The following is a 15,472-nucleotide window of genomic DNA, read 5'->3' as shown; positions in this document are numbered from 1 at the left end:
TTAAAATAATTTCGTAGGTTCGAATTTCTAATTCTTAATAATGCTAGTGAAGGCAATTTGAAAATTTTGATTTCCCGGAATAAATGTTCACGAATCCGCGTTTTCCTCCTTTATTACCATTTTTTCCGTGCGTAAAACGGAACATACACTCTCTCCCGTGTAACAATAAGTTGACCGCCGCCAGAAAAGCAATGGTTGACGTAATAAAACGGTCGCGGCGAAACCGAGGCAACCGGCCGCGTGAACAGTAAAGGCTCTCCTTGGAAACGGCCTCTGATTTATGAACCGGTGGCGTAGCTGTGATCCAGCCTGAATATAATCCCGGTGAACTGCGCCCCGGAACCCTGTACCGCCGCCAATTCCAAGGCATACGTTTCCTCTGACATTTAGAAGCTCGTGCACACACGCAAAAATCGTCAAAACTAAAAATCGTTATTTATGTGCTTTCCCTAATAAACCTGGTTCGAAGCTGTCGATAAAGGCCACCGCTGTCTTTGATGTAAAACCCGAGATTTAATCTCGAACACAATGGCTTTTCGCGGGTTCACAGTTTATCCGAGTGTGATCGATTTTCGTGTCTCCGTTGGCATTTTATCTAGAGCTAAAAATTCGCTCTCTGTCAAATTTTTGTATCTTAGAGATCGAAATTTTTAAATACTCCAGCTTATATAAATTATCTTGGAGAATTGTGATAAAGATTGCAAATTTAAAAATATCCGAAAGCTACGGAAGGAATTGTACAACTTTCTCGAGAGTTAAAAATGGTACCTCTGTTATCGCAATTTTTATCGTCTCGAAAGAGTCACAATCCAGCATTCGTAAGTTCACTGGAAACGAAGCGAGATCTCACGGAGTAGAGAGAGAGAGAGGAGGTTGGCGATAACGCGATCGTGACTTCATAATCGCGAATCGGGCTATCTATCATTGTCAAGGCTCGGGCTGGTCGCCGGATCGCGCAAAAAGGCCGGCTGTAGCTCGCTGTGTAAACGACTCGCCGACGTGTATCACCGAGCGGGGCAAAACAATTATAAATTATTTAATATGTCCCGTAGACTCGTGGGTCTCCCTAATTGTAAGGCAAAGGGGCCCAAGCGACCAGGTCCTTTTTTCGCCTAGCGGTGCCCCACCGTGGGCTTCCCCGTGCCCCTTCTCGCGTCTTTCTCTCCTCCACGCCTCTCCGGATCATCCTCTTCGTCCCTCTACAATGTCTCTTTTTTCGTCCAGTCGTCTTATTCCTGGAGAATTACGAAGCTGCACGATGGAAAGAAAGAGAGAGAGAGAGAGAGGGGGGGTTGACGAGGAGGGAGAAAAGAAGAAGAAGAGGCCGTTGAACCCGAAAGAATAATGCGAATCGATTCGATGATACGCTCGTAATTTAACTTCCAACGGGAAGATAAGCATCGCGGAGAGGATGGCGAATGCAAATTCTTTAATGACGGAAAAACCGGGCGGATTAAATTTCTGCTGGAAGAATTTCGCTGGATTTATTGGGTAGAGTCGTGTGGATTTTGAGATTGTTGTATGCTACTTCGGGCTTTCTGTGAAAGCTTCCTTGTGAGTTTATCGATGGAGAGTAACATTGCTGGAATTTGACGTTTACTCAAATGTTTGCCACTAAATCGTTAGAAACTCAGCGATTCGCTAGAAGTGACAACTCACAAAAGTAAATTTCTTACGTTTGTTGAAATTTTTTGTAGTGGAAAGTTATCGATTACTCAACCATTGAGCAATGAAAAAATTTTGTTGTCTTTGAGTTTTGAGATTCTCTAATAAAATATTGTCTTGGTGCATTTGTTACTAATTAAAAAAGGGTCGAAACGGCCCCATTTTGAATTGCAACACTGTGCTCGTCAAATAGCACAATTTTAATTTTAGTGTCGCTCTTTAAAATAAAAATAGCTCCCTTCGATACTTATTTAAATTTCCGTCCTTCGTTTTACAGTAAAAGGATGTAGAAATCGAGCGACGAGCTCCGCAGAAAGCAATTCCAAGCAACTTGAAACGCGCACGTTTCGCTTGAAATAAAATCAGCAAAGTGTACGTACATACTCGGAAACGCGTCCGTGTCACAATCGTTCCGAGAATAAATCGCTCGTCATAAATCGGAATAGATCGAATGGAATTCGAAGACGTCGATGCGATTTCCCCATGCAAACTGTTACAAAGGTGGACAATTATCGGGTAGCAAAATCAGCCTGGTTTCGAATGTGTTTCACCGTGTGGAATCAGGACGGTGGTCGTGAGTCGCGCGGAAAACGCGTGGCGATTTGCGCGGCGGAATGCGCCGCTGCAATCGCAGAAGCTGCGACGAGCGAGGACCAGAACCGTGGGAAGCAAAAAGTAGCTTGAGAACCCGTACGAGCTACGATAGGTCGGTGTATATACGGGGCTATTCCGACTCTAAGGAGGTGTCGTTCTATCCCTACCACGAGCCCGCCTACGGACCGGCCAGTTTATCATCGATTTCGTATTTATCCCGGTATCCCGCCTTCTCCACGCTCGGCTCGTTTCGATGACATGTTATCCAACCAGCCACCGCGATGGCCTCGAGCAGATCGCGAGCGCAGCTTCCTCTGAAGTCTGGAAAGTACTGGGAAAACGTTTGGGTAATTGGTCAGCAAGTGGATAAGTCTGAGACGATTCAAAGTGGATTCTAACGTCGAAGAGTGGATTAGTTAAATTTTGAAAATATGTTAGAATTTGCGAAAGATTGTGGAGTTGAAGTGGATAAATTGCTAAGGTGGAACAGAGAATTTAGTGTGAGTAATGTGTAAGTATTGTAGAAACCAAAGGAAAAATATGGAGGGAATCGAACCCGGGACCTTTGGCTTACCGCTCCCTCAACCACACCATCTCTATTCTCCCGTGTCGGTTTCCTATTTTTGGGTATCGAGGCCCCGATACTGCAGTATTCAGAAGAATTTTGGATTGAAAATAAACTGCGTCGTGTTTGGAAATGAATCGTGGAAAATTGATCGCTGGGACAATGCTCCAGTAGAAAGATTCTTAAATTGATCGTTGAAGTAATTAATTAAGGGTTGAAAAATTCCGAGTTGAGTTACTGTAAATAAGATTTCAACGGGGATTATAAAATAGAAGTGTTGAAAAATTAAAGAAATTGTGTAAAAAAGTTTGCAAGGTGTTGAAGTTTCGAGTAAGATCGCGAGAGCGGCTTAAACCCGTCGCTAGTCAGCCGACGAGTCGCGAGTGCGCTGGACTAAGACGACGAGATGCATCAAAGGGGGAGGATAGGTAGTGGGAGCGAAAGAGTACGAGAGGAGCGAGGTAGGGAGATGCAGCGAGATGTTTCTGGACCAATGGAGAGGCTGCACCACCGTAACCGTATGCAAACTGCATCACCGCCTCCACCTCGAGTGCTCATCGAGTATGCAAAGTCCTTGCTACGTGCTCCGCCCATCCGTGAGGTACAAGTCTCTCTCTCTCTCTCTACGTGCACTCGTACCTGCACTCGAATGGCGTGTCGTTTCGTTATACCAGCCAATCTCGTGTCCTTCGTATCGGATATCCTTTACATTTTGCTATTGCGAACCTTCTTCTCAAAAATATTCCCTCTCCGTGTGAAAGTAAAAGAAGATTTTGTGGAGATCCTTCCATAACTTTGAATCGCTTTACAATAATACTCTCTCCTAATAAATAAAAAAATCTTCTTCCATTCAGCGAATTCTCCATATTTGCAACAGATCGCTAAAAAGTGGTCGATCCTTCGATAAACAAAAAATGAAGAAATAGGAACGGAACTTAATCAGAAATCGATCTTCCTCAATTCATCCAATTCACCATATTTGCAACAGATCGTTAAAAACTGGTCGATCATTTTCAAATAGAGAACCGTAGAATCCGAGCTTTTTCATTAGCATACAAAGGACGACCGCGAGGTACAGCTTTGCTCATGATCGAGCGGTAACGCGCGTATCCGCGACATCAACGACGTAAATCTCCACCCTCGGTGGACGCGCGGCGCGCATTTAGGGAAACTAATGGCAAAAACCGGCATAATAATTCGGAATCGATCTCGCTTACGGCTAGCCCTTATCTCGCATGTATGTATACAGCAGCTATAAGGTATCTCGCGATCACGTGACCGTCGATTCTCGTAAAGGTAAGGACGGGTTGAAAATCCATTATTAACCCAGCTCAGGGGGATACGTAATAAACGTGGCATGGCTGCCTTCGCAAGGGATGCTATCTCGCGTCTAACAGAGAAAGAGGAAAAAAGGGAAAATCCGGGCGTCTCGTTGGTCTGCCTGTAAAAACCGAGATTTTATGCCGAGGATTGAAATTAGGCGGTTTGCTTGAAAATTGTTGGATATTTTTGTTAATAATTCTAGGTGAATATCTTCTTCCGCAATATTCTTAAGGAAGTAATAAGCATTCACAAATTGACTGGTTGTAATCAGACGAGTATTTCATTTGTAATTTTCATAGCACGTAAGTTTGGACGTACTGTACAAGGTGACATAGCTGTAATAATTCAGAAGAGATTAGCGATACATTTAAAAAATTCGTTGCTTGCTCAAAATATGAAATTTAATAGGAGTTAACAAACTAGGAAAAATTAGATTCTGTTTAGACCGAGAGGATGTCTGACAACGACGGACTGTTCTACTTGTCACACCTCTAACTCTGCTATTTCTTCTACACATAAGAACATCCTTAACCCTTTAGCCTATAACAACGTGTCAGTCTCGTGGCAGAGATTCTGGTGAAGATGTGAGAAGAATAGTTATATTAGTAAGAAAAATTCATCGTAATCTTAGCTTTCGTTTCAATTCCAAATTCGTGAAAACTTAATCTGTAACAGATCAGCTTTTGTCACACGATACAGTACTGAAACAGTAAATGGCTGACGCTTAGATGAACAGTCAGAAATCATAGGTTAAGGGGTTAACATAGCGATTAATTTTTTCCTACATGAAGACGCGATGAAATATCCAGCAGAAACCAAAACCACCAGAAAGTATCTCGTTCCATTCGTACAAAATTTGATACCTTTTTCTGAATTTTAAATTCGACTTCTCGTTCCACAGCTTCTCCCCACTTGTTACACTTTCCACGAAAAGTTTGTTCCCTTTTCCGAATACATTCACAGCGTAATAACAGCGAAGAAGGAACATTAACGAAACGTAATCGTTCAATCTGCAAATTTACGATCTCCGAACAATAAAGAATTACTGTGTACACATCGTCGGAGCAATAATTACTTGCTTACAGCAGCACGTCACGCGTTGATACGGCCGGCTCGTAAAGCGCGACGAAGCTGAGAATTTTTCCCCGGAGCTATCGACGTGTGCAGGGCGGTCGTAAAGAAACCGCAGGCTTGCGTAAACTTGCGTTAAACGAAGGACCTGGATCCTTGGTTCGCGGTGTTCCCGATATGAAACGGTCCGCTTTATTTCGCCGCCTCCGCCGCGATATTAAGTAACGACCCCCTGTGCAATTTACTAATATCCAACGGAGTTTACGACCCGCCCATGGGGTCCCCTGGACGTACCTTACGGGGGGAATTGGCTTTGCATTGTTCCAAGTTGTTGCGGTTTCGCGTTGCATTGTTGCTCGGAATTGCTACACGAGAGTGGCGGCGAGGAATTCTGCTGCGATGAATTCGAATCGAGGGTGTCTTTCTTGCTTCTTTTCGGAACGTGAGAGGTTTCTGAAGTACTTCTTTTTTCACACAATCTTGAGGATTTTTATTCTCGAAGGAAGTTCCCAGAGTTTTCAGAGAATTTCGGTTTCAATTTTTGGCAATGTTAGGCATTTTCGATATCGGGGATACTTTGAAATCTTATCCTCGATAACGAAAAAAAGAGAAACTTGTATCACTAACAGCAAAATTAATTCCATTAACTTTCCTCACTTTTCTACCATACTATTCGCTTCACGCTAGAAACGGAATTCTCCAGTATCGAAATTAATTGAGACGGTCACACACCCTTTTAATTAATTTAAATATGCAAATCAAGTTACTAATTCACAACCAAAATCAGAAGGGTCATCGCAATAAGAAACGTCCTGAATCGTAGTAAATTCATAAGCAAAGCAGCGTGCAGACACCGTGCAGACACCGTGCAAGAAGCCTCTACCCGCGAGGAATTGAAAGGCGAGGCGAGAGAATACTCGCGCAAGGGATGGTAGTTGTAGGAGTGAAAGACCGAGGGTTTATGGTGGTCGGTCGGCCGTTATCGGAGTTATACGGGCCTAGGGGTGGTCGGTCACCGATCCTCTCGCAGATATCAACCACCCTGCGAGCCCATTCCTCCCTCTCCCTCTCTTCCCCACGATTTACACTCGTCCGGTATCGGTGTTGGTTACCTCTAACACGCGTGCACACCGAGTAAGAACCTCATAGTGAAATCGTGTTCCTGTTGACCGGCTGATTATCAACGGTCTCTCCCTCGTCGATTCTCTCGGACAAGCGATGCGACGAGAGCGGCTACTTAACCGTCGATGATACACGTTCCATGTTTTCTTCTTCTATCTACCGCTGAAAGATCGAAGAAGAAGAGGAGGAGGAGGAGGAGGGGGAGGAAGCTGAAGGAAGAGAGACAGAAGGAAAGAGAGAAAGAAGGTTGGCGTTATGCCTGCTCGTTAGAGCGGCGAGATCGGTGTCGCGATTCCGGCGATCGAGCAGATTAATGGTCATCGCTGTCACTTAGCCTCTGAAAATCGAGATTTATCTCGTTACGTCGACGCCTGTCTAATTGTTTAAGCCTCTGGTCGAAACTGTGAAACGGTGCGTTTTGTTCTGCGCGAGGTTTTAAGAGGCTCGTTTTCTTGTTCACTCCGCCGGGGCTGATGATTGGGTTAATCGAGAGAGGAGCGAAAGCGCGAGTTGCTAGATAGAACGTGGTAGACGTTGGTGTGCGTGGTGGGTACAGGTAGAAAGTATACAAGGATGGATATATAGAAGAGATTCATCTGTGATTTGTTAGATTATGCGCTCGGCAACTTGACATTTGCCTCATTTGTTGTGCACGGATTTTCTCTCCGGCGGAGAAGCCTGTTGGTAATTAGCTTGGTTTTTTCGTTAGGAGTTACGCAATGGTGGTGTTTTCTTGCGGTGAATCAGCCGGAGGAATATGCCGCTTTCGCTGATGCCCACTGCGAAACGAGAGATTTCTTGCGAGGATTTGTTAAGTCTCTCGGAGAATTCTCCGTCTGAATGTAACATAATAGTACGATTACTCATCTTAAAGGAGAACGTTATTCCAATTTGTCTGTCGTAAAAATTACATTTTTCTCTAATTTCATTCAGTTTTTTCTTTTTTTCCCTATCCTTCTTGCAACCGTGTCTCGTTATTAGAAGGCATATGGCGTTCATTCAAATCGCGAGAGGCAGAGAGAGAGAGAGGGAATAGTTGGACTTGCGAAAGATGCTCACGTTCGCGCGATAGGATTGAAGATCGAAGCGGCGGCGAGGATCAAAAGACGCCCCCACACGAGGCTGATCGTCGCAGAAATGCCACCGTCTCGTTTCACTCGCGTGTGCACGCGTGCACGCACCGCGAACGACGTGCACGCGCGTTGGATTATCCGCGTGAAGCTGTCAGCGGAATCGTTGACGATTCGCACCTGCATATTGCCGTTACTTTATGCAGAAAAATGGTTCTATGATTCTTGGAAGGAGTTATTGTGCAACTCAATGGAATCCACGTTCGGTCGATATGATTCAACGCACAGCATTTCTGCACACACTACTCTCTACATTTATTCTGTGAAGAATAAAATAGTCTTTGTCACATTTTATAATAAAATTTGTTATTTGGCAGGCAGCATCTAAGTTTCCCTTGATTTATAATTTTAGATAAGAGTAACGACAAACTTTGTGACATCGTTTCCTTTTTGCACCACAGAGTAAGGGATTTCAAAAATTTCGGCTCGATCAGTTTACCAAGATTAACAATTGATAAAATAGGGAAAGGAACGACGGCGAACGGTGGAGGGGTTGCACGGAAGTGACGTGGAGCGTTTACGCGGGGATCTACGATCGAAATTCGAGGGAAAAGATGCCCGAAGATAAATGCGATTCTGTGAAGAATAAAATAGTCTTTGTCACATTTTATAATAAAATTTGTTATTTGGCAGGCAGCATCTAAGTTTCCCTTGATTTATAATTTTAGATAAGAGTAACGACAAACTTTGTGACATCGTTTCCTTTTTGCACCACAGAGTAAGGGATTTCAAAAATTTCGGCTCGATCAGTTTACCAAGATTAACAATTGATAAAATAGGGAAAGGAACGACGGCGAACGGTGGAAGGGTTGCACGGAAGTGACGTGGAGCGTTTACGCGGGGATCTACGATCGAAATTCGAGGGAAAAGATGCCCGAAGATAAATGCACGCGGTTGCACGTGCGCTGAGTGCAAACGTGAAAATTGTCGTCGTTGGATGAGCGCAGGCGTGCGTGAGCCTACGTGCAAGATGATGCGCTCGTATGCATCGAGGCCCCCCCGGCTGAGTGACCTGCCCGGTGCATCTGCGTAATTCGCAGCACGTGCATCTCTCCCGTGCGTTTATACGGTGGCGAGCGGTAATCGCTCGGCAACGACCGCCGCTAACCGATCAAACGGGAATCGAAACGGCCGATCCGCTTTTTTCCTCGCTCGAGATCGCCTCTCCCGTTCGATTCTCCCATTGAACCAGCTCTACGATTATTTTCGATTACGGGCTCTCCAGAAACGAACCTCCTTTGGGAAAGTCAGTTTTAAGAGAGCTCTGAGAGGAACGCTGATTTTCTGCTGTCACTCATTTCTCGGGATCTTTAACCCTTTGCGGACGGAGGACTGTATTAGGTCATTACTTCAGTTTTCTTCTTCTTTCCAATTCTATCAAAACTTCATTTTCGTCAAATATAGGTACGAGTTCATACTCACCGCAAAAGTACTTTTACTGCTTAAAATTAGGAGTTTATTGGCTGCTTTCATAGTGTTTTGCGAACGTACCTGTGTACGAGTCTATCGTCCTCAAAGGGTTAACCCTTTTTCGCGTACGACAGATAGCTGTGTTCGTAAAAAAGAATTAAAAGATAAGATCGCTTCTAGGACGCGTATGCTGCGTTGGTGGCAGCGACCGTGTCAAAGTCAGGAATAACAGTAAACATTGACGTACTTATCAGTGGAACGGTCGAAATTGTAGAAAATGTTGAATCTCTGGAATGAAAGATATTGAAGAAATTCAGAGGCATAGTAGTTCGAGGCGTGGAACTATTTGTTTTGCCTCGCGACGCATCGCGGGAGGATGAATTAGTTGCTCCAGACAGGAGGTCGCTAGGAGGAAGGAAGCCGGTAATGTTGGTGCATTATAAATGCGCCACTAATTGATGAGAATTTGCTAAAGCGTTGAAGCGAGAATTATGCAACGAAACGGTACGATGTAATTCGCCCATTGTGCCGCAGGTGGAATTATATGGCGCGCGTACTTGTTTCCCATGCTGGGCATGCATAACCAGCAACGATAACTTTATTACGTACGGGAGGCGATGTCAGCCCGATAGCTTCGTTCGATCCGATAAGATCGCGATATCTCATCCGGATGTTTATTTCAAAGGCGGAATTACGAGTCTGGAGCGACGCCAGCCGTCGTAAATTTCACCAAGCGAGAAAAATGGCGTGAATTCCTCCCCTCTCTCTCTTCCTCTCTCGTCCTCGTTTAACGTGTCTCGTCGTTGACAGTGTTCTCGTTGCTCGAGAAATCTTCGATAATGGAAAACAGATGGAAAAAAAAAGGAAGAAGAAGAAGAAATTTCTTTCTTTTCCTGGAAGAAAGTTCGAATATGAAGTTAGGAATAGATCGTAGGAGATAGTGGGATTCGAAGTCACACACGGTATCGCGAAACGATTCGTATTTTCGCGTTCCAGGACAAATTACGGTTCGTCGTGGCAGCGGGGACGATGAAAAATGAGTAAAATCCACTTCTCGAGTCATTAATGTCGCGATATCTGTTTTACGGTGCCGCGTCTGAAACATAACTTCGCATGGTCGACTTGTCCCTGTGCACGGTTCAGTAACTTTTCCTTTATCCTACGAAACGCGGAAGTCGCCTCGAATTCCTCCGCTCCTATTAGCGACCACGCTCGCCTCCTCTCCTCTTCTTCGCCGTCGTAAAGAGCGACGATTGCTAGCGGGGACCGTTTACTGGGAAATCCGCCGCAGAGTTTCCCTCCCCGTGGCCTAACATATTTAATAAATACGACCTTCTCTCGTCTCTTCTTTCGCTCTTCTCGTTCACACATCGACGTATCTTCGCTTCTTCGCGTACATCCTCCGTAATACAAATTGTCGAGAAAAAAGTAGAACGCAGAAAAGGACATCCCGAGATAATAATCACCGATTTTCATGAAACTTTGAAGAAGAAAATATATTCGACGCGCGTTTCTTTACAAGCGAAGGGGTGAAAATCGCCCTCGAAGAAACTCTTTTCCCTTAGGCTGAGAAAAATACAAAGACCGATAAAACAGAATTCTAATCACCTCTGGAAAGAAAGTTCGAGCTCACCGTACGAATGCGATAACGGAGTGAAACATAGGGAAAAAATGATAAATTTCGAAGAAGCTGCTGGAGGAACGTGACGCGAGTGCTTCTCATTCGAAGCAACGCGGTGAGCGACGTCGCGGGCGGCGGAGGGCGGACGAGAGGGTGGCTCACCGTCGAGGGTGGGGTGTTGTACACCTCCGCGATCCATATTTTACAATATGGCCGGGGGGTGGCTGGCAGGTTAGGGGTGGCCTATAGGCGGCACGCTGATGTACGCAGGTCTGGCAACGATTGGTCGATAGTAACGCGACGATTCTCGCCGACTTTCTCTCCCCGTCGCCCCGCTGTCTCGCCTCCTCGTCCCGCGAACGTGATTTACACGCGCGTAGTATGCGTGCGCGCCACCTCGTATGCAGATCCACCCCGCCATAGAGAATCTCCTCCGTCTCGACCCTCGACTCACCCCTCCGAACCTCCACCTATCGCTCTTCTTCTCCTTCGCTGCAGCCTCCTCAAGGGTGGATCTTTTTACATTCGCGATGAAAAAATGGCGGATGGTTTACACCCTGCGGATGGAGAGTTTGCCGGATACTTTTCAGGGTGAAATTGCAAGATTTCTTGTTGGAAAATTTTGTTAGTCTACCTGGGCTTTTTTAGTTTTTAGCGGTCATTGTAACGAAGTACCGAGGCAGTAATTATTCGTTGAATATAGCGTTGATAGTGAATGATTATGTCGATAAGAAATACTTTACTCTCGAAGCATTCTTTGACACGATCCTTGGAAACTTTAGAAAATCCAAGATTTATTTGAACCCTACTGCGTTCTTCGTTTTGACTGTACACTTAAGACTTTTGGGTGAAAAAGGACCCTAAGACCTTATGTGTAATAATTTTTGTTTCCAACACGACATACGAGCCTAGACAATAAACGTTTAAAATAATGTTAACGTAAACTCGACAACAGCAAAAATGACTAAAAATATAAGAAGGCGGCGGGTCAAAAAAGACCCGAAGACCGTTCTAAGGCTAAGAAGAAAAAATTGAATTTTACAGTATAAGTGCAAGGGGCTAACATAAATTTCACCCATAAGTCAAGCAATAAATACCACCCAAAATCCGATCTCGAAAAACAATATCCACAACATAACGAACGAGCACAAATCACTCAAAACATCCCCCGAAGGAGGAAGGGAGAACCTACCGTAGTATCAGTTTCTGCAATTTCTCGAAAATTCACGGTGACCGTAAAACCTCTCCGTAGCCGGGTTCCTCCGTGATCAGGAGCGAAGTACAGGGAACTAGCTGCGAAAAGTTTGTCGAGAGCCCTCCCACGTAGTCCCTCCTCCCGGTGGAAACAATGAGAACGTCAAACAAAGGACTCCCGACCGGGTGCATTATGTCCTCTCGAACTCATAAGAAAACGCGACTTCGAAATAGTAATGATATTATGTTTGCGTCGCTCGCCTCGTTTCTCTCACGCAAAAACGACCAGGAGACCGTTCTAGGTGCGATAAAGAGATACAGGGGGTGGAACGTTCGAAACGGACGGAGACGCCGATAGAAACGGGCCGGAGTATCCCTGCGAAGGAAGGAAGAGAGAGGGAGAAAGAAGGGGATCGTAGACGGGGTTGGACGGTCGAAGGAGGACGAGGAGAGAGTGGAATCCTCGGACGTTACGGGAGGGTGAGGCGTAATATCCCGAGTAAAACTTTTCACTCAACGCGAGAATAGGGTTGGCTGGCTGCTGTGCAAGGGAGAGATGGAGGGGGTTGGCTGGACGTACGGGCGGAAAAAGAAAAGAGGCAGGGGCCAACTAAGTACAAAGAATGTAATGTCCTCCTTCTAGCGGCCGCTATACCTTTCACCGGATTTCACCCGGAGATGTCCCGTGGAATAATAAGGATAAGAATGCCGGGGGAAAAAGAGTGGATGGCTACGGGTCTGGGTCTGGTTTCGTTGCCGCATTAGTCGCGCGGTTTACTCGCGAACCTCTCGCTTCGTAGGGGTGGAAGGGTGAGAGGTGAATTGTGCCGGCGATTTTTCAACTCTCTTTGGAAAATCGACGTGCAGTATTTTCGAGGTGGTGTAACTTTGCTCAGGACGTTACCGACACTGTTTTACATGTAGGTCTTTCCAAAGCTGAGCTCTATTCTCAAAGGCAAACGTCGGTTTTGGGCCGAAGCGATGGGCACTTGCCTTGTCCCAAATGCCTGCAACTGTTCTGGAGGATAACGAGGAGAGCTTTTTGGCGATTTTTTGGTGGAAGTTGAAAATGGCTACCTAGAATGTTTGTTAGTGAAGGTGTACTGTATGCGGAGAGTTTAGGGAACACTTTGAACCTTCTATTCCGATACTCACTGCGCAACTGTTTACGCTGATACAAACTTTCGACGAGCTTTCCAGGATTTTGAAATATTTTATCACGGAAGAGTCACTTATTTTACTCACTCGCCAATCGGATCTTCGCTCGAACAATTCCATATTCATAAGTACACGAAGAATCACGTCGAATTTCCCGCTGCTCGCTGGAAAAAAGCTTCCGTTACCGGGATGGAAAAACAGGGTCGCACTTTCATCGCGGTTGCCCGTAAATTCCACGCGAGAAGGGGGAAAAAACTCTCCGTTCCACAAACAGACAAAGTGTGTAGAACACACCGGGTACGAGCTATATATTAATAGAAAATGATAGAGGCAAAGGGCCGAATGTTCTCCAAGTGGCGTTCGCCCATTTATGAGTTGAAGCCGGAGAGTCTTACAAACGACGATAATTATTTAACCGTTCCTCGGTGCAACCAGCCGCAGTTTTTTGCCCGGTTGATCGCCGTTGGCCAGTGTTGTGTACGTAGAGTATCGCGTGGTCGGTGGGAGGAGGGAAAATGGAATTGAAACGGGAGGGGAAAAAGGGGGAAAAGAAGAAAAGGCACGAACGGAGTAAGAAAGGAGATTGAAACGGGACTGGTGGGAGTGAGTCCCATAAGCGAGTGTCCATAAGGGACACCGTGAGAATTGGAACTGCGTATGCACCACGGCGACAACGGGGCCCGAGAGGAGCTCTCTCGACTAGGCTAGCTTCGAGAAAAACTCACCTTCATTATGCTACCGGCATCGTAATATAATGGTTAAAATCGCCGTAAATGGCCGCGACCGGCCGCCCGTCCGTGCATTATACCGCGTAAGCACGCGCTCCCGTGCGTGAGACACTCTGTGTACACGGGGTGTTGCAGAAATAAGCGCGGCAGATTAGACCGATACTTTTTACCGATCGCGGTTCTTTCGCCTTTCTTTTTTCTCTCTCTCCCTCTTTTTTCCGCGTTGCTGCTTCTTGTCGGAGATGTTTCGGTTGTTCTGCTTGATCCTTCTTGGTGTTGAAGGATTGTTAGATTAAGAGAATTGCGATTTTTTTCGTTGATCGATATTTTTATGTGACATGTCGCGGTGTAAAAATTTGTTTTAGAATTTCTGTACAGGAAAGAGTATCGCGAATATGAAGAGAATATTCTATTTGGGTCGAAATTTGCATACGAGGATTAAGGAAGCAGTAATGAATTGAATTGTTCGGCAAAGTTAAATTCGTTACGTCGAGTGACTTTAAGAAGGAAGAATTTACACAACGGTTTAGTAATAGAAAAAGTAGATTTGCAACGGGGAATACCGTAGGCTAAATGGACGACAAATGAACGCAAGTTCGGCGGCAGTGCGCGCGGAATGCAAACGGCGATCGCGTTGCGAAACGGAGAAAGTTACGCGAGCGAACAATCGCGCCTCGCGCTGACTGGGGAACGTTAAGTCATCCTCGTTAGCTGGCAAGACAAATCGAAGTTGAAATCCTAGGCTAATGACCGGGATCGTTAATCGTTGCACCGGTGAACCATTCTGACAATCTCGTTCTCTTAATTCCGAGGCGAGAAAGATCCGTTGGAAATTTTTGCCATTTTAAATCACCTTGCGTCGATATTCCGCTATCCTCGTTCTCTTAATTTTGCACACGAGAAAACCATTTGAAATTCTTACCATTTTAAATGACCCAATGTGAAAATCTCGTTGCATCGATATTCCACTGTTCGCAATTTTTTTTTTAATTTTACACACGAAACATCCGTTCGAAATTTTTACCATTTTAAATGGCCCGAAGTAAGAATCTCATTGCATCGATATTCCACAACCCTCACTCTCTTAACTTTTACACACGAAAAATCCCTTTAAAATTTTTACCATTTTAAATGACCCGAAGTAAACGTATTCCACTACCTTCGTTCTTTTAATTTTACACACGAAATATCCATTCGAAACTTTTACCGTTTTAAATCAGACCCAAAGTGAAAATCTCATTGCATCGATATTCCACAACCCTCACTCCCTTAATTTTTACACACGAAAAATCCCTTTAAAATTTTTACCATTTTAAATGACCCGAAGTAAACGTATTCCACTACCTTCGTTCTTTTAATTTTACACACGAAATATCCATTCGAAACTTTTACCGTTTTAAATCAGACCCAAAGTGAAAATCTCATTGCACCAATATTCCACAATCCTCACTCCCTTAATTTTTACACACGAAAAGTCCATTTAAATTTTCTACCTTTCCAAGTGACCCAAATAAAAGAAAATTAAGCTGTCACATCAATACTAATTTCAACATAGCAACGAAACGAAACAAAACTGAACCTTTCTCGTGAAAATAACCTCGGTCAATCTCGAGCAATTTCCTCCAGGTGAATCGATGACAAATGTCGACACCCATTCGACGCGTACACATGTAAATGAGATGCAAACGACTACGAGCAGGTCGTTTCGCGGGTTCCCCCTGATGTCGCAACGGTGAAAAATTGCGAAACACGTTCGATCGTGTGGCACGAACAGCGATTGGCTGGTTAGGCCTGGCACTAATGTGGGAGAGCTATGTCAGAACCGCGGCGTGCCAGATATCCCGACCGTCAAAGTCGCACAATCCGGCCTATCCGGATCATAAGCAGGTGG

This window comes from Habropoda laboriosa, unplaced genomic scaffold (genome assembly GCF_001263275.1).
Source record: "Habropoda laboriosa isolate 0110345459 unplaced genomic scaffold, ASM126327v1 scaffold5, whole genome shotgun sequence".
Classification (NCBI taxonomy): Eukaryota; Metazoa; Arthropoda; class Insecta; order Hymenoptera; family Apidae; genus Habropoda; species Habropoda laboriosa.
Note: the sequence above shows the minus strand (reverse complement) of the source record.